The sequence below is a fragment of the Macrobrachium rosenbergii genome, chromosome 22 (genome assembly GCF_040412425.1).
Source record: "Macrobrachium rosenbergii isolate ZJJX-2024 chromosome 22, ASM4041242v1, whole genome shotgun sequence".
In the NCBI taxonomy this organism is placed as follows: Eukaryota; Metazoa; Arthropoda; class Malacostraca; order Decapoda; family Palaemonidae; genus Macrobrachium; species Macrobrachium rosenbergii.
In genome coordinates, this window is record NC_089762.1 from 35,251,359 (window position 1) to 35,275,890 (window position 24,532).

Consider the following 24,532-nt stretch of genomic DNA (forward strand, 5'->3'; position numbering starts at 1 on the left):
TATGTACGTATGTATAAGGCAGAGGTATATAAACATACAAATAAGTAAACCCTGATACAATTCAACCACGTGGAGACATTTGTATGGGTGCGTAAAGTGAACCAAACCCAGATAGGCTAAGCATTTCGCGCAACCATTAGCTTTAAACGCCTGGGCAAAAAACCCCTCCAAGTCTACAAAGTGCATGATGAGGGAAAATAACACTACCCCAACAACCCTGTGCGTCATTTAAGTAATAATGCTGCGGCGGCAGCTACACCCTCCTCAAACTGCAGCCCCAAACATCCTACAACAAGCATCCTTGCGCATCCTAATATGGGGAAACATGTTCTGAACTCACAGCCAGTGACCTTGAACTCGCGTCGATTCAAAGCAACCTCTGATATTGTTAACGGAGCCTTAGGGGATCAAACAATGGGCTGACGGAGATGGATAATCTAAACATGAGCGCAAACATGAACGCTTGAGAAAACAAAATGAAGAATGTCAGTTTTGTGGAACAACCTGAAAATCTGAGAGAGAGAGAGAGAGAGAGAGAGAGAGAGAGAGAGAGAGAGAGAGAGAGAACATTTTTAGGTCTACATTTTTTTCATGTAGACCTTTATTTTCTCCGTTTTTACATTTTTACTGAACAACTTTAAAAAGGTGACTAGATTTTAAAATAAAATTGAAATCATTGACACAGGTTGCATATTTTAACTTTTCTTTAAATTGCAATGTTTCATTACATAGTACTAGGAAAAAACAGGAATAAAAATAGCTGAAAAGGTATATATAGCCTATTCATTTTAGCTCTCCTTCAAATTGCTACATTTCATTATATAGTACCAACAAATACAAAAAAATTAATAAAAATAACTTAAAAGTATATATATTTTAGCTCTCCTTCAAACTGCAACATTTCATTATACAGTACTAAGAAAAAAGAAAGCAAGAAAAACTATCTGAGAAGCATATACCCTGACTTCCTTTATAGTCATTGTTGACCAATGACAATGATTAGTCCATGAAAAGTTCAAGTGCTCTGAAACCACAATAGTAAAAATTCAAGTTAAAAAATAGTACGATGGGAGCAATGCATCCCCAACGCTACATCTACTGATAATTTAATCGTCTGAACAGCTGATGTCTGGGAGTGTCAGATCTATGTAATCTCCGAGAATGTTAGGCAGGCAGGCCACAGCTTTGCAAAGCTTCCTAGAGAGAGAGAGAGAGAGAGAGAGAGAGAGAGAGAGAGAGAGAGAGAGAGAGAGAGAGAGAGAGAGAGAGGAGCAACACCAAAACTTGTTATTTACCATATCACATATAGGTCTACGCAAACAGATGTCTAGACAGAGAGAGTGATATAGTGTGTACACACACACACACATATATATTATTATATATATATATATATATATATATATATATATATACTGTATATATATATATATAATATATATATGAACTTTTATATCTGAAAAATGCGAACATGATCTAGGCTATACTTCGCTTCGCTTTAGCAATTAATTCCGTATCAGATCTTCCGATGCAGAGGAAAAATTAGGATCAACACAGCTCATATCACAAGTATAAATATTAAAAAAATATCTTCGATTGATTATCGACAAATTCAGTCAGTTTTCTATTGTACAGTTCCTAACATAAGCCTATGTCTATTTCAAGAAATCAAAAGTTACCAACACACTTCCTAGTCCCAGGAGAAACAGCAACATCAACTGGAGGAAGGTAGGCACAGGTGCAAATATACAGGTAACCTTCTCGGCCACCTACGCTTGTCCTCTAACAAACGGCTAAAGAAATATTGGGTTCTCGAGGAGGGATAATAAATCACGTAATCGAACCAACGCCACAGGAAAGAAGTCAATGGAGTTTTAGTTGCAACACTTACCTTTAACCGATGAAAAATGGGCGGGCTACTCTCTCGTAGCAAATGCAGTTTTTTGCTTCGCTTTTATTTAAAAAAAGTAAAGCAAAATGGGTTGATCTCTAGGGTTTCGGACAGCTCTCCCCGAGAGGGCGGGCAGCAGCAGGAAGGACCCACTAGGATACCCGCATCTTACCACGGGACGTTCCGGGCATCCTGATTCAACACAATCCACAAACACTCCTCTTTAATTCTCTCGCTTCTCTTCTCTCCTCTCCCTCTCTTCTCAATTTCAAAACAAATGAATGAAAGGCAACAATCTTCTTCAATGAGCAAACACTGAAATCCTCGAGAAAGGGGAAACCGAGCACTGTGTAATAAGGAATAATCGCAAGCACACCGGTCACTACCCGACTCCAGCGCTGGACATCAACAGAACAACTAAAAGACGTTAAAGGAAATGTGCCCCCACGGCCAGGAAAAAAATATAGAGAGACCGACACGTTCTCCTCCTACCAGGGGTGATCGTGCACTGTTTTTCTTTTCCAAGTTGAAGTTCTCTCTCTCTCTCTCTCTCCCTCCCTCTCGCTCAGAGAAAAGAGAGAAGACCAGACGGCGTTGCCATATCCTCTCGTACCCTTCTGGGCAGCGGCGGTGCCGCCTCTCCGAGCATTGTAGAGGGATGCGGGTCCACCACTTGTCAAACAGGTGGAATAAATATCTGTTAAATGTAACACCGTTTAAACGTCGCTTACCTTACTCCATAATGGGATGCGATCTTACTCCAGCAAGGAAAGTGGGTTCCTACCCCCGTCGTCAACTGCAGCTCTGCTCGAGCGAGTTTTCATTCCGAGAAAATAAAAACATTTTTCCGTAGGCGTTGCGCCGAGCTATTTCCTGCAGCGGCGCATATCAAGATGGGGTTCGTAAACAATTTCACCATTCCACTGCTTTGCATTAACGCGCCGGTTCAAAGGCTGAAGGGAGCGCCTCGGTACAGACTCGAAGACTGAAGTTATCAAGTACTTTATCACACTTTTAAACTTCTTCTATGTGATACTTAGAACTTGCTCTGGATACACTACTCGTTATGTACAGAATTCTGCCTATTCACTGGCCGTGACTAATTCACAAAGCGGCGAATTACTAATACTGATTGACTGTAGGCCTAAGATCTCCGTGAGATAGCGTTCATATCCGGTATCTTTCGATAGGTTATCTATTGTACAGAACTTCGAAAATGAATGAGCGAGCGAGACAGGGCACTTTCCACAGTCGTCTGCTTTGAAATCGGTTTCGAAGAATGAATTAAAATGCTCTCAAATATCCTACAAGAGGTTAGTGAAGTTCATTTGCATTCCTCTCACGCGAAGGGAGATCCAAAAGATGACCGACACCTATAACAAGTTTATCCTCATAAAACCAGGGTAATGTCAATGGATTTGCCTCTCTATATGACCACTTGGCCCACAGAGCTAGAAACGTGGATCTAGAATCGCACAGAAAGGCAAAGTGTTCTAAAACTTGTACGAGGGGGGAATCTAAAGATATCACTGATCACTTTCTTTAAGTGACTTTAGCTCAGTAGCTCAGAAAGATTTAATATTCAATAAAGGAACCGCAAGGTGCAATGTAAATCGGGTTATGCTCATTACAAGGAAAAAAACTATTAAATGAACTGTAAACTGACCAGCTTTTAATGTTACATGTACTCGTTAATAAATAAACCAGCTATTCAATGGACTGTAAACTGACCATTTCATAATTATTATATATTTACTCACTAATGAACCACCTGTTTAATAGACTGTAAATGGTAAATTAAACCAGGTGCTTATTGTACTGACAACTGATCGGTTCAAAAAGGTTATATAACAAAAGGTTTCAGATAAGAACCAAACAAACAAACAAACAGACGCACAATATTTCATCAATTACACCTTATAGAAGGTAACGGAGACCGGGTGATGGACTGCAGTGTTATACTGTTTAACAGACAAACTATGTAAGGTTTGGGTGGGGGTTTGTCATCTTGAAAAGCAAATGACGCTTAGGCTAGGCTTTCACAGACCACTTCTTGTTGTCAACCCCCACCTCTCTCTCTCTCTCTCTCTCTCTCTCTCTCTCTCTCTCTCTCTCTCTCTACAATTATGTATACGTGTGTTTGTATATATATATATATATATATATATATATATATATATATATATATATATATGTATATATACATACACATAAATTTAAATAAACTATCATCGCAGAAATACAAGGATGCTGGTTTTGAAAGTTTATTCAAGTAAGGCTGGCGACACTCTTAGTACAAAAAGAGTTAAGAGAGTATGATGACTGGCTGTTGTTCTTTCAGCTTCAGAAAGAGTTGAACCAAACAGTAAAATTTACAGTCGCGAAGGCTACGTATAAAAAAGCAGCTTCCTCCCTTTTCAAAAGAATACTTGATCTTCTGGGTAACAGTATGCCCACGTACGTGGGGAAAAAAACTGAACAAATCATCATGCATAACAATCTCAATTAAAACCCTTCCTATTTCTTAATGTGCTTTGTGTGTTTTATATTTCCCTACTGATAAGAGTATTTTGGTTATATAAGTTATATAATAAGTCTTAAGCTCCTTAACGCCATACAGCCTTCGTCTCCTCGGCATTAACTCCTGGAAAGGCCACTTGATGCTCTCATTATTATGCCGCTGGCACCACAGGCCGCGTTCCTGAAGTCAACGGGAAAGACGTATTGACTTTCGCTTGTTCAGGAAGTAATTACGTCTCTCATGAGACTCGTCCATGTGTTTAACTGTTTATGTCCGTTATCTAATTTGATTTATATGAGTTATAAGTAGGAAGGATGAGATATGCATCTGTAAAATGCACCCACAGGGATTGTAAATACTTAAATGAATAGGTCTTTCTTCTCTAAATCGAGAACGGGATATGCTGTATATCAGGTCCACAATAATATTCAATGGTGAATTCTTGTTGATTTTTTTTTTTTATAAAATCAACAAGAATTCACCACTGAATATTATTGTGGACCTGATATACACTTAAATGAATATATATACAGTATATATATATATATATATATATATATATATATATATATATATATATATATTCTGTATATATATACATATATACAATATATATGCATATATATATGTATATGTATATATATACACACACATTACTGCTAGCCTCTTTATCAGGAAAATATGAGTTCGAATCCCGTGAGAGAACGAAGAGATACAGGGTCCCCTTCCATTAAAAACACACCGTACCCTTGTCGACCTAAATCACAAAATGATTAATCCTCTCGCCGCACGGAGAACTACAAACAGGAAACGATTTACCAGGGGGATCGAATTCCCTCCCAAAAGAGAGTTATCGGTATCCAAATGCGATTAAACTCCTCTGACCTTCGAACGCTACTTTTTTTTAGCTCCTTAAACCAAGCGGCCTTTGGAAAATGTCCTGTTCAAGGATCCCCGGAGGTCCATTCATTAAGGGTTTACTACTAATTAAGACTGATTGCAATTCTTCAATGAATATAAAAGTTACCTTTTTTGACCTTCTTATGAACAGAATGATACAAACATTACCTTGGTAAATAACAGTAAGCGAATATGCGATTACATAAGCATCTGTTATTTTGGAATAAGATCGTCTGTGGCATTTGCCACCCCCACCTGCTACCAAGTACATTCGACTGACTTCGAGGTACATAATTTAATGCCAAGGTCAGCTGCTGGACAGTAAGTTTTAATATACTGCGCCCATATCGCCCAGTCCTTGCCTATGATAATACCGTGTTCTGTTGTTTATATATATATATATATATATATATATATATATATAAATTGAATTTATATACTTATAATATATATATATATGTATATTTAAAATTATCTCTCTATCTCTCTCTCTCTCTCTATCTCTCTCTCTCTCTATCTCTCTATATATATATATATATATATATATATATATATATATATATATGTATATAAATGTGTGCGTGTGTGTATGTATGTATGTTACTATGTAAAGTCTGCATGTCATGTTTTTATTATATGTAATTACGAATAAACATAAAAGAACGACAAAACATGAAAACGAGCAATGGAAAACATACTGTTCTGAATCAAGACATTTGGAGGACTGCCAAGAGCAAAGGGAATGACTCTATCTATTTTTTTTTTTTTAAACAGCATTTTCATTAGTGTGTGTCTTAATTACAGTGACACTCAACTGCAACACACAATCTTCCGCTCACCCACTTGCCCCTGTACCCCCCCTCCTAACCACCGCCTCCCCCACCCCGAGGAGGACCAGTCCAGAACGATAGTCCTACCTATCACCCATAACCTTTACCTGAGGTGAATTATTCGGCTCCAGTGCATAGGAGAGGATGGAAGAGGAGGAGGAGGAGGAGGAGGAGGAGGAGGAGGACGCTGAGGCGTTGGGGATGTCGTAAAGGTTAATATAAACACAATCGGTCCAGGAAGCCATTAAGAGCAGCAGGGTACTTTTCCTTAAATAGATCAAGTATCCTTGTGTTGGGGCGGGGTAAGGCAGCTTACCGTTGAGGTCCTGGGGAAAGAGCAAGAACTTGGTGGTGAGCTCAGCCTGTTTTCTGGGGGATCCGGGGTAACCTTCGTTTGCATAATTGTTCATCTCGTTGTTATCACTATTAGTATTGGCAGGAAACGTCGGCGACGACTCGACTTGTATTTTCAGAAGTACGTCAGAAGCTTGATTTAGACCTTTACCTCGTCAGACAATCAAAGCTGCGCGACCTTTGCAAAAACCTCTTTTATTCTGTTTTGAGTAAAATTGGAATCAGGGAGGGAGGACCTCACTTGTCCTTAACTAAGGGTTCGAGATAAGGAAAATGACTAAGGTACTTGTTGAATCAAATATAAGAGAACTATGCCTTCTGAAAGCCTTAATAGGGCAGCAAAACAGAGGAAAAAGATCAGTACCCTACTATTCTTTAAAATGTATCCCAGTCAAGAACAGGGATACAAGCTTTTGCAGTTCCTATGGCCCAAGGTGCCAAAAATCAAAAGGACCAAAACTGCAACTACAGAAAAGGACTAAGGCCCTACAACCCAGTGAACGGACCAACCCTTTGCAGAGCACCAGAATTGAGGAAAAGGACCAATGCCCTTGCAAAGGAAAAGGGAAAGGACCAGCAGCCATGCCATCAGGCAAATGGACTGAGGACCCGGCAACCAAATCCAAGAACCATGACTTAAGGCACCCTTTCCCAACCCTGGGGTCGCCAAGCACTCACAAATCTCACATCAAAAAATATGACTTCCCTATTATGAGATGTTTTCAGCATATGCTATATTTCTATGTCGCCATATTATAGAGCATACTGTATTATTGCTGATTGTGCATCAAAAATTTTTATTGGATATTCTAATTTTAATGCAAATGTCCTAACCACCAATACTGTCTCAAGACATTTATAAGCAACTGGCTTCATAAATTTACTCATAAAAAATTATAATAATGTATGTTTAATGCTGGTGTCCCTGAGTGTCGTACTGGTTTGGTAGGTGAACAGAATCTTGTGTCCTCCGAACGTGAATCGTCCACGTCCAGTCTGAGCCAGGCAGCCACACACAATCGACTTGTCACTTGAGCTACATGGGTGTGGCGAGATGCGATTTCTAGAAACTTTCTCATCTTCTGTTGGTAAGCTGATGTATTTTTACCCATGTACTGAACTGGAATGTGCAGTATAAGTTTCACAGTCTTGCTGTCTTTAAAATTCTGAAATATGTACAAGTGGTGTACAGACAACAGAAATTGAACAACAAAATATTGCACCATAGCTTGTCAATGAATGGTGTCATTAGATCATAATAATACTGAGGCTTCTAAAACAAACAGATACCGCCACCATATTCTTTCCTTGTCCTTTCCCCGTCCTCCCTTTTCTTATATCTCCCCTTCCTACTCTTTACTTCTCCCCCCTTCTTTTTCTTGGTCCCTTTTCCCCCTGTTCCTTGTCAGTTGATAAGAAACAGTTTTATATTTAGTTTGCCTTTGTGGAATGTAACACAAATTTTTCTGATGAAAATGTTCATATTAAAGTGAATTAAATTTGATCATGTTCATTTTGTCTCTTCTTTTTTCAGCCTTACAGCACCTCTTACAAGAAAATTATACCTGTTCTTTGCTTTTACAACCTACAGTTAGTAATATAGTAACATGCACCAAATACATTACACAGTGGGGTCGCGGTTATGGCTGGAGGAGCATGATTGGGGTCACCTGCTAAAAAGGGAAAAGGCCCATGCGAACAGAACAGACCAAGGTTCCTGTAATCAAGAAAAGGACCAATAATCCTGGAAAAAAGGTAAAATACAACGACTGCTGCATTTCTTTGAGACCACCGTCCCAGCAGTCAGAAAAAAGACCAACGGTTACTACAGTCAAGAAAAGGACTAGCGGTCCTACATCAGGAAATTGGGTCAGGGACCTTGCAAAGGACCACGACAACTACAGTTCTCAAGGAGCAAGACCCTTCCAAAGAGTCAAAGAGACTAAGATTCCTGCAATACAGAAACGGGACCAACATCCCTACAATCAAGAGAACGTATCAATGACCTTACAACTAAGACAGCTTGCAGCTAAAAAATCCCAGCAGCATAACAACAATAGACAAGGACCAAAAGCCCTGTAAACCAGAAAAAGGATCAACAATCCTGCAACCAAGAAAAGGGTCAACAGCTCTGTGAGCCAGAAAAAGGATCAGCAATCCTGCAACCAAGAAAAGGATCAACAGATCTACAACCAACCAAAGAACCTTTAACCAGTGACCTACAACCAACCTAAGGACCTACAACCAACCAAAGAGCCTATAACTAAGGACCTACAACCAACCAAAGAACCTATAACCAAGCACCTACAACCAACAAAGAACCTGCAACCAAAGACCTACAACTAACCAAAGAACCTATAACACAGGACCTACAACCAACCAAAGAACCTACAACCAAGGACCTACAACCAACCACAGATCCTATACCGAAGGACCTACAACCCACCAAAGAACCTATAAACAAGGACCTAAAACCAACCAAATAACCTACAACACAGGACCTACAACCAACCAAAGATCCTATAACTAAGGACCTACAACCAACCAAAGAACCTATAACCAATGACCCACAACCGACTAAAGAACCTATAACCAATGACCTAAAACCAACCAAAGAACCTATAACCAAGGATCTACAACCAACCAAAGAACCTAAAACCTAGGACCTACAACCAACCAATGATCCTATAACCAAGGACCCAGAGCCCTGCAACAAATGAGAAAGATCAAGGGCCCTGTAGCTTTTAAGAACCAGCATTCCTACGATCAAGGTTAAGGACCAACCGCCTTGCGTCTAAGGAAAGAGACCAGGACCCTTGCAAGCCATCTTTCCTCATTTTCGTCGCTCTCTCTCTCTCTCTCTCATCTCTTCATTAGTCATCTCCTTTCCTCGTGTGCTGCTGTTTTTCATGATCTTACTCTCCTTTTCCACTCGCTTCATTTAGATGTGCTTGTCTTCTCTCTCTCTCTCTCTCTCTCTCATCTATTCTTCATTCGTCATCTCCTTTCCTCGTGTGCTTCTGTTTTTCATTTTCTTGATCCCCTTTTCCACTCGCTTCTTTTAGATTTGATTGTCTGCTCTCTCTCTCTCTCTCTCTCTCTCTCTCTCTCTCTCTCTCTCTCTCTCTCTCTCTCTCTCTCTTCTTAATTTAGTCTCATCTCCTTTGTTTTAGTTTATTATTCTCTCTATCTCTCTCTTGCCCCCCACTATCTCTCCCATCATTAGTGCATCAATTTCATCCTATTTACTGACAGCTAAACGCACACACACACACACACACTCTCTCTCTCTCTCTCTCTCTCTCTCTCTCTCTCTCTCTCTCTCTCTCTCGCCTAATTAGAGACACCATTTAAACACCCCCTTTTTTTAATGCCTGAAACCTAACAAATCAAATAAAAGAAAAAAAAGGACCAACAACAGCTTCTTCTGAGATGCGGTGATGACCATTTTAGGCGGGGGCGGGGCGGGGGCAGTGCAAAGGCATTTCTCGACTGACAAAACAAGCGGGACATATTCTGTCTGGCTGGGAGCCGTTTTAAAGGCAAATCCCGCCTACTACTACTACTACTACTACTACTACTGTGTTATCTTGCATATTCATACCACTTGGGAGCAAAAGCTCTGGGTAAACAGACGCCTTCTGTTTGCATTCTGTTTGCATTCTGTTTGCACTTCTTCTGCTGGTCAGCTGATGATGATGGCGATGATGATGCCGTTACGAGATTCGTCCATAAACAGCATTTTAAGCGCACTTATGTCATTTCGCTCGCCGTAAGTTTCAAGCCTCCCGTTTTTTTACTTTGGCAGTGGGTGAGCGTGTGTGTGTTTGTGTGTTTGTGTGCGTGTGCATGTGTGTGTGTGTGAGTGTGGGTACTGGGATAATACTTGTTTGTGATTATGCTGTGTACTTATATATATATATATATATATATATATATATATATATATATATATATATATATAATATATATATATATATATATATATATATATATATATATATATATATATATAATATATATATATATATATATATATATATATATATATATATATATATATATATATATATATATATATATATATATATATATATATATATATATATATATATATATATAGCATATAGTGTGAGTGATGCGTTCGTATGTGTGTGTATGTCCTTTCGCCATTAATCCTAATAGGTGTTGAAAAGGTGTTACGTGTTGCTAATGTGGCTTCAGTATTGGCGCATTAAGAGGTCATAAAGACGTTCTCTCTCTCTCTCTCTCTCTCTCTCTCTCTCTCTCTCTCTCTCTCTCTCTCTCTCTCTGTGTGTGTGTGTGTGTGTGTATTAGCCCTCAACGGGGACATTATCCTACACTCAGTAACGAGGGAATAAATATGGCAATGTCGGTTTTTTTACGACTTTCCGGGAAATCAGTCCCTTAAGCACAGGCACATCCAAACATACTGTAAGTATCAAGAGTGATTATAATAATTTATACATGCGTGAGTGTATGTGCTCGTGTGTGTGTGCGTATGTGCGTGTGTGTAAGTATACAGACAATTTACCTTTCCATACTAACAACGTCATTTTTCGACCCTAGAACCATTCACGATTTCAGCGTCTGTGAAGTAGACTAAAAAGATGTGGCTGGGGAGAAAAATGCTTCCCCGCGTCTTTGCTACAGGATAAGACATTGCTTGTCATTTCAATAAGGTTCTGTTTGCCGTGTTCAAATGAGCGTCGGCACAGTGATTGCGCCCTTGGGCACCCCTGCCCGAAGGTCGATGACACGAGGCAAGGCTCCCGGAAGTACCAACGGAATATTAAGCAGAACTCGCAGGGACACTCACCGAGGATTCCCCGGTAATATTTATTTCAGGATAACGAACAATAAAGGAAAATTGAATAAGATCCGTGAAATAAGCACATGAAAATACACGAGCTAAAGGAACTACCCAGTGGATCAATAGATGATCGAGAATTAATCATTGGCAATAAAACTCCGCTGGAAGGTGTGACGTCACGCATTCCTGATGACGTGGCGGGCGTTCATTGGGCATTGCAAAGTCCCTGGGCAGTTACCAACCACACGCCAAAGTATGCGATGCCAATCGGTAATTGATCACGAAAAAGATTATGAGGGAAAATATGGAGACGGCTAAATGCTATCTAAGAATTTTAACCAGAATATCTAAATGATTTGTTGACTTTTAATCGTTTCAAAATTATAAATCAAAACACGACTCATCAATATTCGCGTGAAATAAACCAGTTCAAATTGTAAGTAACTGGCAACTAGTGCACAAAGGAGGAGCAGCTCTTTACTTTTCTTAGGAATAGATTTTTTTCCCCCCCAGCAAATGTTTATCTCGCGTTCATACACATTAATGCTAATGTTTTAGAAGCAATCTGCTCAGCATTAATGATCCGACCCGGCTCATCAAATCGTGTCTGTGAGACTTCATTAGAAGTAGTGGAAGATAACACGTGGAAATATGATTATTCCTCATTTTATGAAAATCTATGATGCTGGCTTGTAACTCTCGACGGAAATAAAATATGCTCTTAATGAACTCACCACAAAGACAACAAAGAAGTCAAATAGAGTTACGAATTACTAGAGGAATGCATTTTTTGTAACGTGTTTGTTGCAAATGTATAAACAATAACATTAATCCATTTGCATTGCCATTAATATATATATATATATATATATATATATATATATATATATATATATATATATATATATATATATATATATATGTGCATATATAATGAAAATGCATATATATATATAATATATATATATATATATATATATATATATATATATATATATATATATATATATATATATATATATATATATATATATATACACACACACAGAGAGAGAGAGAGAGAGAGAGAGAGAGAGAGAGAGAGAGAGAGAGATTATGCAAAAATGCTTACTTCTATATACATACACACATTTCACACACACACACACACACACACACACACACACATATATATATATATATATATATATATATATATATATATATATATATATATATATATATATTATATATATATATATATATATATATATATATATATATAAATGGCTACTAAAATAACACCAGACCCGTTTGTAACTGTAATAAAAAATATGCAAACCAACCCCCAAAAAAACAAACACTGCCGTACAGTTCCGCCAAAATAACAAAGAGCTGAGGTAACTGAGCAACACACGAGAGAGAGGCTTTCATGGACGCTGACAGAGGTAGACTGTTCCTGGTGCCATCTGTGTTTACAAATGAAAATCACACAGTCACAGCTTAGGTCAAGGTCGCGCACCGGGTTAACCTTCGGGTCGAGGTTTTCTTGTAAGCTGAGGTCTTGTCAGTTGATGTAAGACAATGAGACAATGAATACCTTTTTAAATCTTTCTTCTAGAGCGTACATTAATTTTACTCGACGTGTTGTCGTAAAAAATTGATATGCGCTTGCGCAAATCAATCTTTCATAACCACGCCTTACAACTTGTTCATTTGTCCTTCCGACACAATAAGGTTGAGGTTGGATTGACATTTTCTATTACAAAGATTAACTGTTACTGATACCTGATTTGTCACCTGATATTGTACGTTGATAATAAAACCTGTTAAAAACATAACTCTAATTAACTGCTTGTATAAGAACAAAATATGCACAGCAAAATTTGATACTTTTAGAGTAATGGTATGTACGAAAAATGATGAAACCATTAAGTCAAAAATATATTCGAATACTCCCCACAGGTGAATTTTAAGTGGAAAGGTTAAACCTTTACAGTGACATTTCTCTATAACGGTGTAAAATTGTAAACTATACGTACTCTCCACAGAAGCGTGACATGACACAGTTGTCAGATACGTAAATCTGCACAGGAAAGATGATGTCACGCCGAGAGTCTCAAGCCGAAGAAATATGATAGGAAATAACAAGCTGGTTACATCAGCCATGGACAATACGGTACGATCTTAACATTGCTGAGTTCGACGGAGCGAGGGATTGAAATGTCTTAAACTCAGATGGGGAAGAAGGGTAAGTGAGAAACAGTTACAACACAGAGAGGAAGGGTTGTCATTATTAGGAAACTGAGGAGCACACAGAGGAATTCAACAGCTATGAAGTAACAGGGAGGAAGGAAAGAGTTGTACTCACCTAATCCTAGAATTTATGCATTGGTTTTCCGTAAATGGGATAAGATGACTTGGATGGCGTCAAGTACTTACCTTAGGAAGAAGACTTAGCATTCTGCCTCCCAGCATAGTCGAACGATGACCAAGATAGTAACTGCATAAAAAAGGAAGAGAATCTCCATTATAATACATTAAAGAGGTTTCTTATGAAAGATTAACAATTAACAATAGCTGGCGGACTTGCCTTGATCACTGATGGTGAGGATGACAATTGTCATCATGAAGAAACTTCATTGTGTTGAATACTTTTATTTAAAAAGAAACTTAGTTTGAACAACAAAAAACTTGTCTTCTGTGAAAGAGTATCTTGTATTTAACTTCAAAGAAATGTGGGAAGGTATCTATAAACATTAGACTTTCAAGTGAAGATGGTAAATGGACTCTTAATACACATTACTATATATATATATATATATATATATATATATATATATATATATATATATATATATATATATATATATATATATATATATATATATATATATATATATATAGTAATGTAAATACACATTGCTATATACAGTATATATAATGTAAATACACATTGCTATATATATATATATATATATATATATATATATATATATATATATATATATATGTATATATATATGTATATATATATATATATATATATATATATATATATATGTATATATATATATATATATATATATATATATATATATATATATATATATATATATATATATATATATATATAAATATACACACACCGACGATTTAAAAAAGTCTTGGTCAGATTGCATTGCAAGACTATCCTAAAAATAAAAGTCCCTGTTTTCCCTTTCAGTTTTCCAATCCAAAACTCAGTCCCTGTGTGTATTAATGGCACAGAAAGTTAAGAAACTCTCCGTTCGCTGCTGTTTTTGGTAAGGGTGAATCTAAACCATTCTAGGATACTGGCTGTTTCATGCTACATCAAAATCCAGCCTTCACCTGTTTCTTGAATATTCTTGTAGTGTCTAACCATGACAAAACAATGTTGCCAAAAGCGAAGAAGGAAAAACCTTGCAATTGCACTAGAAAGAAATTAATAAATTTTTATGGGAAATATTCTTGACAATTGAAGACAGTACATTCTCAAGGGTGCCGTCCCCTGATCTTTCTCCAGTTCCGCAGAATTATGTAAATAGCGATAATCAATCATTCGTATTCGTGATCAGCAATATACAAATTTGATACATATAAATCTGAAAATGTTATTCTGAACCTTAGACCAATTTTTTTCTCCGTCACCATCGCAAGGAGGAAAGCAACACAAAACTTATGGAAATCTTAAAAAGAAAAAAAACACGCTACCATTCAGAACGAACGATTCGCAGTCCATGATAAAAAAAAAATAGCCATGTTAGCTGTAATTCTCATATCATGCTTAGGTGGCATCTCTGTCTACACACGTCGCCACTGGCGCCCCACCCCCCCCAAAACCCCGCCCCCCACAAACGTGCACCTTACCGCCGAGAGAAGCAGACTGCATCGTATCAACATGAGCGAGCAAAACTGCTCACACCTGACAGCAGATCGCAGCCTACGATTACTTTCATCTTGAATCATCTTATCGCCACGGTTATTCCTGCTGTCATGATTGTATCATTGTTAAGACATTGTTGGTGGTATTGTTAGGATAGGATAGGAATGTAAGATTTAGGCCAAAGGCCAAGCGCTGGGACCCACGAGGTCATTCAGCGCTGAAAGGAAATATGAGAGTACATAGGTATGAAAGGCGTAACAGGAGGAAAACCTCGCAGTTGCGCTACGAAACGATTGTTAGGAGAGGGTGGAAAATAAGATGGAGGAAAGAGAATATGAATATAAAAGGAACGAAAGGGGTTGCAGCTAGGAGTCGAAGGGACGCTGCAAAGAACCATAAATAATGCCTACAGTGCACCGCGTGAGGTGCACTGATGCCACTAACCCCCTCACCCCTACGGAGGGGCAGTATTGTTATCAGTGGTGCTAACTGAGTTAGTGTGCCGTTTCATCGGCCTGTAATGAAATTTCCATTCATACTAAGCAAGATAGTCTTGCTCCTGAGATATTTTTTTTTTTTTTGAGGGGGGCAGAGTGGCGTTGTTGGTGGTTCGTAGGTGAGGTTTTATAATAACATTATCATTTCAATAAGTTACACCGAACAGAATATAATATCTTGTATGTACAAAGTAACACCAATGAGTTGTTGTCCTGCATATTTCCTTCTAACGTTGGTACGAATTTTTTGTTCGTGCAGTAGCAGGATGCAGAATATTGCCATATACTCGTATTAATGTAAAGAGAATCAGAGCCTTGTTGTGCATAATATATATATATATATATATATATATATATATATATATATATATATATATATATATATATATATATATATATCTATATATATATATCTATATAATATATCTATATATATATATATATATATATATATATATATACTGTATATATATGTATGTATATGATATATATATGTGTATATATATATATATGTGTGATATGTGTGTGTATATATATATATATATATATATATATATATATATATATATATATATATATATATATATATATATATATATATATATATATATATATATATATATATATTTAGTGTACAAGGCTGTGTAATCGTACATGTGTTTATATAACAGTAACACTAAACCAAAACTTCAGAATAACAATCCGAAATCTAAAGTAACATCTGATATACGTCATTTCTAGAAGCTAAATCGTGCCGATCGACACTGAAACATCACCAATGTGCAACTCAAACGACCAGGTCGATAGAACGCACCTTTTCAGCTAGCAACAATTAACGTCACTCGCAGTGAAGTACAATTTCCCACGACCAAATGAACGCTACCAGGAAGGACTCGGACACTACGTATGAAGAATAGTAAGACATGAGAAGTCATGACATTCATTAATTCATTGTCATAGACACGTAGCTTTGACAGAAGACCATACTCTCTCTCTCTCTCTCTCTCTCATTGCAACTGCTAGCAACTCGTAGATGTGTACTGCCCTGGAAATACTGCCTCGTCATTTCAGTGTCTTGTCCTTTTTTTTTTCTTTGCTTCGAGTTACCTTTTGTAAGTCAAACAATTTCATAATTATGTGTTTTCCTAATGCCCCGACTTACACACACACACACATATATATAATATATATATGTATATGTATATGTATATGTATATGTATATGTGTGTATATATATATATATATATATATATATATATATATATATATTATATGTATGTATGTATGTATATATACCAAGAATCCCAAATTTTCTTCTTTCTGTTATTCTTATTGTTTGATTGTTTTGTTTGACCACGTAGAGCTATCCAAGTTTTAAGAAAAAGCAGTACTTAAGTCAAGATCAACCATATGAACTTCCTGACCAGCACCTGTGGATTTCAGTACGACATTAAATATTGAAAGATGAGCATCATAAGCGCCCACTCCATTGCAGAAGCCAAACTGAGAAAGAAATATACTAGGCCCTATTGATATACCTAAGAAAACAATCTGCCTAATGCTGTATTATGCTTTAGAATACAATAGAATATAGAATTAGGCCAAAGCCCAAGCACTGGGGCCAATGAGGCCATTCAGCACTGAATGGGAAACTGACAGTAAGAGTGTTTGAAGGTAGTAACAGGAGGAATACCTAGCAGTTGCAATATATGAAATAATCGGTAAACGGGATTGAAAGTTAGCTGGAAGAAAGAGAGAATATGAACGGAGATACAGCAAAAGGAATGAAAGAGGTTGCAGCTAGGGGCCCAAGGGACGCCCCAGAGACCCTAAGTAATGACTACAGTGCACCACGTGAGGTACATGTACTATGCTTTTACACCTACATTCAATGCTCCTAAAAACTAGTCAACGGTGCAATGAAAATGAGCGATTTCCATATGAACGAGTTAAGGGAGAACGGAACATACTTTTACACTTAGCGTCTACACCCCTTCTCTAACAACAAAATTTTAGTATACCATACAACTATTTCTACTACATGATGCCAATTAAGGAATACAGAGTTCGTTAGCTTAGGTTCCCGCTATGCCCAGAGGATCAGGAGTGTAGATCCTCTTTAAGACAGAACCCCAAAAGATGGGGTTGATCGTATTTGGTTTCCATGACATGAAAAAGATTCATGTTCTCTGTCTTCTTAAAGCAGCATCGAGAATCTGCTTTCGTAACAAACACGTTTCCATAAACAATACGCAATGTATCTCAGTTTATCTGTGGGTTGTGCTACCTGTGCGATTGAAAAAAAAGTCAGGATTATGAAGTGCGTATCCTACCGGCCGTTGGTGTTCGAATTTTTAATCTGAGAAAAGATTTTTCTGGTGACACCCGCGTACAGATTTATCATATCCTGGAAGGTGGAAGGATGCAGCTTCAAAAATGCATTTTTGTTTTCCTGGAAACGTAAAAACACTTATATTCATAATCCTATCTCTGGTATAACTGCATCGATATCTTCATTTTGCATGTCATACTTCTACTTCAGTAGCAATATGACGAAGACAGATTTTAATGTATAAAGATTATGCAAAAGGTGGAACAGCCAACAGAAAACGGGGCATTTCTCGGTAGCATTCTCGCTCATTTTTAACGGGAGACTTATAAATATTGCTTCCACATCTCGGAAAAAGATATTCAATAACCGTCATTATTGATGCACGCTCACTCCTTCGGGTAAGTTTTTCTACTTTTCAATTTCAATTCACGCATTGATCAATAAAGAAATTATATAAAAGTTTTCTGCTTATCCATGAAGGGCAAAGTCATAGCTTCAAAATGATGAAGTTCGGAGAGAGAGAGAGAGAGAGAGAGAGAGCAGTAAATGGATCTGTCATGTGTGTCTCTATCTCTCTGTTTGTATGCTGTGAGAAAAGACACAGAATTGTGATATGGAACGAATTAAGTAATATTTTCAAGTCCGTCTAACAAATTATGACTAAACGGTTAAGAATAATAATTTCCATTAGTTAAGCAGTCACTAGCATTACTCAAGAGAAAGTATCTACGACGCAGCCTCCAGGTACTGGATTCATCCAAAAGTAATCTACAAAGCAAGGAACAATTTCCCTTTAATTAGCACCATAAACGGAGAGGATAAAACCCAGCTGTCGTTGCTTGGGGCCCGAAGAAGAAGAAGGAATTTATTATTTATTATGGGTAACAAAAAGTCAGGTGCCTGCGGAGATGAAGTTGCTGTCCAGCCACATAATATGATTACACACACACACACACACACACACACACACACACATATATATATATATATATATAAATTATATAATTTAAATATATATATATATATATATATATATATATATATATATATATATATATATATATATATATATATATATATATATATATATACATATATCTGAGTTTTTTCTTATGCAAAGCTCAACTTTGTTTTCAGCCAAATTGTAAGAGGAAACTTTTCCGTAAAAATTAGAATGTTAAAAAAATATTAAATTTATCCTTTTATTTCGGAATAATAATAATAATAATAATAATAATAATAATAATAATAATAATAATTAAAATAATAATAATAATAATATCATCATCATCATAATAAACATCATCCTCATCATCATCATCATCATAAAAATCATAATAAGAAACCTACCTTCTCACAATAATATGAACGAAATAAAAAATACAATTCCCGATACATAATAATCCATACAGAAGAACCTTCGACATTTTGCTCAGCGCTCCACGTGCAGTGAGAACTAAGCGCGCTTACGATAACTACCCAAAAAATGATTGTGAGTTTTCCCTAACAACGACAACAACAGCAAATACAAGAGGGCAACGTAAAACTGCCGAAGCTTTTCTATCACGACGCCACGCTTGTTTTCAGGAATACCAAACATCGGTCCTTGACAGCCCTAGACCTATCTCTGAAGAAACTTTTTTCCCCAGGAAACTCTCGCATTTCGTCTTCAGGAGGGGTTGTTACAAACGGTCCTGGTCGTTTCGGCCGTGAGTCACTTAGGCCGTAGCATCCAAAACAATGTAAGACGTTATGTTTATGGCACTTACCGTTATTATTTTATGCTTTACGTACATCCCCAAGGGGCTGGTACTAAACACGGCGTCCATTTTGCACGTAAACGTGCTTACGGCCTAAATGACTTACGGCCGAAACGACCCGAACTCGTTACAAATGAGGCTTTTTGAATCAATCGATTTGAAAAGAGGTAGTTAATTTGTGTGTGAAAGGTTCTTCCAGAAGACCTATTATAAAATAGGCCTATGAATAAATCTGTAGCTTTTGAAAGTTAAAAATAAGTCAAGACATCGAGGAAGCAAAATACACTAATGCCGTCTGCAAAAATAAAACTACTCAACACGAGGAATCAGATGAAAAAGAATAACGCACTCAAGATACTGGTTTGCATTTTTAATTACCTATAAGCTACTACATTAATAAGTGTATGATTGAAGTCCCGGGAGACACTTTCATTCAGCAATTATTTTAGATGACATCCCATTTTTTTTTTTTGGTATAAGACATAAGAATACTCAAAAGAATAACTATTTCAATTCATGAAACGTGACGATTATTATTATTATTATTATTATTATTATTATTATTATTATTATTATTATTATTATTATTATTATTATTAAAATAACTCATACCTCTTGTTGAATATTAACAAAAACACTCAAAACCCATATTTACAGCGACCTAGTTATGGGACTAATTCCCCTGCACGCAGTTACTTGACATGTGAGACACGTCTAGATGCATAATTCATGTTGTTTATGAGACAAGAACAACATTTGCTGAAAATTATGATAAACAAGCACTGCAGATAAATGTAACACTAAGAGGTGGTATTGCTACTGTGTTTTAGTAGCTACTAAAACAAGGAATGATGATAATATTACTAACAATACGGATTATATCAGCAATATTACTCATATTAACAATAACATTTTGAAATATGAGGGTTAATGTTACGGAGAGGAGGGGAATAAATAAAATATAGAATACACACTATATATATGTATGCATATATAATATACAGTGTATATATATACATATATATATATATATATATATATATATATATATATATATATATATATATATATATATATATCATCATCATCATCATCCCTTAAGAGAAATGGCTTCTGGGGATGTTAGCCTTTAAGGTCTCCGCAAATTTTTTTTTTTTTGGGGGGGAATGCCTTTCTCCAATATTTCTGCAACTCACCACGAAAGACTAATTACCAAAAAACCTTATTCACCACTACGGTCAACAAAAATTCTCTGACACTTAATGGAATATGCCTAAAGATACTTACTTTTCCAAGTTCAGTTTCTCTTCCGGGACTGTTTGTATACTTCATACGCATCAAATGATCAACAATTTTATCATTCTTGAACTTGTTTCACTATGTTACCTGATACGATCTTTTAGGTGATTATTCAAGTCTGGATACGGTCGTAACATTTTAGCCAACATTATGAAGCCATAATGTTAACAAAAACAAACAAATGCAAGACAATTATTACAAATTGGGTAACGCGCAGGCTTAGACCTAACAAACCTGCAACTGGGCAAACTACTGTAGCATGTGCTAAATAGCATACAAATGTAGTTAAATAGTAGGGCATACAGTACTGCCTAGCAGCCATTGGTTTTGCCCAACAAATGTACAAAAGTAGACAAAGCAAATTCATATAGCCTATGGCGTAGCGACATAGGCCCAAAACTACTGAATGCACACAAGTAGGTTAGGCTAGCTAATAGCGTTCATCAATCAGTAACCTAGGCCTACCGAACATTCAAAGATAGGCTAGGGTAATATGGACAATCAATCATTTGTCTAGGACTAACAAACAAGGAAGGAGTAACAAAATAAATACTAAACATGAAAGTTTGAAGAACTAAAAGAAGGAATGGTTGTCAAGGCAACAAATGACCGTCTTTAGGCGTTTTTATACTGCAAACATCTTTACCGCTGTTTCACGTCGAGACATTCAACCTCTTTACATTTAATTTAAAAACACAGCAACGCCTTAAGTCCAAATACCTTATCATAATTCCGGCGAAAGTCGATACATCATTCCACTAAATTAGTAGGTCCTCAAAATGAAGATTGCCTCCGACTGAACTTTACAACAACGAAACATACACACGTGTAGGTTAGTCGTGAGAAGGTTCCGGGTCGTTTAAATCAAACAAGTGAATGATCACTTATTCGCTGTCAGCCAATAAAAATGTTTCCACTTCATTTCTCGTGACAGTCCTTCTTGTTCGCTCACTTCAAAGTCAGTAGTGAGGATGAAGACTATTAACGATTTCTGGGCAAATTTAGCGATAGTTTTCCATGTGCTGAATTTTGAAGCAACGTTGGGAGGGCCGGGAGCCCGGGACCCGGTCGAAGGCGAACTACAGTTTAACCATTTCGGTTTCGAATAAGGTAAGATGGTCATTTATATTATTTTTATATTTTCTTTTCATAACTTGCATGTGTTTAGGTGGGCCTAGGTAGGTATTCGAGTTGGAATCCACGTGAAAGCATTTAGTTTATGCTAGTAGTGTTGAAAGTAGGTTAGGTTAGGTCTAGGTTGAAGCCATACACAAAACTACATGTTTGGGTTATGCTACCATTCATATGTATCGATAATAATTCTTATTCGTGATCAGCTTCTATATTTTCCGGTTATTTGTAATTGCATCAGTATTCTTAGAGCAGGAAGCAACCATTGCCCACTGTCTGCAGAAATAAACTTCGTATGGGGGGAAGGTAGTGCCGTCAGTGCCCCTCATGCGGTGCACTGTAGGCATTACTTGAGGCTCTTTGCAGCGTTCCTTCGGCTCCTAGCTGCAACCCCTTTCATTCCTTTACTGTACCTCCGTTCATTTTTTCTTCCATCTTACGTTCCATCCTCTCCTAACAGTTATTTCATAGTGTAACGGCGAGGTTTTCTTCCTGTTACACCTTTCAAACCTTTTTACTGTCAATGTCCCTCTCAGCGCTGAATGACCTCATAGGTCTCGGCGCTTGGCCTAAATTCTATATTCTATTCTGTTCTCCAGAAATAAAGATTTAGAAATGAAATTGAACTGTTACTTGCAAAGCAGGCGTCATGGTAACACTGTTTATTGTTTATCAATACATGTGAAGCAAATATGGTTAGGAAATATCCAATTGATTTGTCATTTTTCTTTTCTCTACATCTGCTATTACTAACTTTAACGGAAGTATGAATAATGTAAGCACGTATAACGTTTAGAAGGGCATACAATATTCATATAAATATATTACAAAGCAGTGATTGCAGTGCAACACAGATTGTCGCATAATCTGAAAGTAAGCCACACCGCGCGGAAGACGAAGAAATATCCCCCTTTTTTTTTTTATTTAGTTGTCCTGGTTTTTATTGCTGTTTATAGGTATTTGTATCCATTGCCATTTTAATCTTTATACATGTTTTATTATCATCATTGCTTTTCACTTGCTTACAAGTCAGTGATCTTTTACTTTAGATTCGTACGAATGTTTGCCAACAATGTAATACAAATATAAATAATGAAAGTGTCGAGACTGCATACATTAGTTTGACAACTGTCATTCCCTGTATCTGAACCCAGGTCCTATCTCTAATGAATGAAGTCTCTTAAAATTAATCGTACAATCAAGAAAGAGTTATTAATTTCTTACTAGCATCCCCCCACGCACCCCAAAAAAGGGAATGAAACTGAAAACGACAATCCAGATCCATAAAAGGCAGTGACAGATCATGTAGCAAAATACTAAAGGAAATTAAAAGGAAAATCTAATGAATAACTTGTCATCATTAGCGGTTCTTTTCACTGTATCACGAAGGACAATAGATAACCCAGGTTCTTTCTACAAAGTAATCATATTCAGTCGTATTACGAGGTGAATTTAGACATCCTTAATGTAACATGAAAAATGAGGGAAAAGTGACAAAGCATATTTTTTTTATCAACATAGTGATTTACTCAGGATTCTTGTATACGAAATGACAAAAATTTCCGCTCACTCTACGTCACGCGGGAAATAAATTTTGATAAGGGATTGTGTAAGTGAAATCCGACGAAGTCAAATATGCCACAGTGATCAGGACCAGCATAATTATCTTTATACCTGAACTAACATTTTTCAGATGTCTAAAAGACAAGACATTATATAGTGTGTTAACCATTGTTTTTTTTTTATTTGCTTTTAAATTATGATGTAGCAAGAATATATCTACGGCCATACTAAGATGCCCATGGTCTAATAATGTTTGGTGTTTGGTGATACATTACCCAGGCACTGAACTGATACAGTGATGCTTGAAACTAAGCCTTGATTGTTAGTGTGAAGTGCTTAGGCCTATAAGTGTCTCCACAGATGCAGCTGTGCCAGTGACTTTAGGAACAAGGATGCTAGACCCATTTCCCGGTTTCTACCGGCGGTCACGGAAGTTTATGTCCCAGCAGCGTTTACCATTCATATCTGGTCACCCTTATAAGCACTGACAGATCTAGTGATAATTAATTCAAGCACTGGTGCTTGCAGGTGTCGACCAGACCTAGAGACGATTAATGTATCAAATTTTAAGATAAGGTTGCTAATTCCATAACCGTGACTTAACTGGTGATCATTGAGCTTATGTGGCTATGACGGTTGGCAGTCATAAGTGGTCACACAGCCAATTACTGACCAGACTCGGTGTTGCTTATTATATGTGTTGGTTTTTAGGATGAGGTTGCTAGCTCTGTGCT

At 36.9% G+C, this 24,532-nt stretch overlaps 2 protein-coding genes across 3 annotated transcripts in view; one reads left to right on the forward strand and one right to left on the reverse strand.

Moving 5' to 3' along the window:
- The window catches only part of LOC136850746 (ETS domain-containing protein Elk-3-like), a 266,856-nt gene extending 244,686 nt beyond the window's left edge, over positions 1-22,170 (reverse strand). The window contains exons 1-2 of one of the 2 annotated variants that reach the window (XM_067124685.1): positions 21,825-22,170; positions 13,752-13,812 (exon numbers count right to left, since the gene is read on the reverse strand). The gene's annotated coding sequence lies outside the window, so the exon portion shown is untranslated. Of the gene's footprint in view, positions 1-1,891; positions 2,511-13,751; positions 13,813-21,824 lie in introns of those variants that run through there. The other variant, XM_067124684.1, reaches the window with a different exon arrangement.
- Positions 22,076-24,532, forward strand: part of wuho (tRNA (guanine-N(7)-)-methyltransferase non-catalytic subunit wuho) — a 37,905-nt gene continuing 35,448 nt past the window's right edge. Inside the window, exon 1 of the mRNA XM_067124696.1 lies at positions 22,076-22,214. The gene's annotated coding sequence lies outside the window, so the exon portion shown is untranslated. The remainder of the gene's footprint in view (positions 22,215-24,532) is intronic.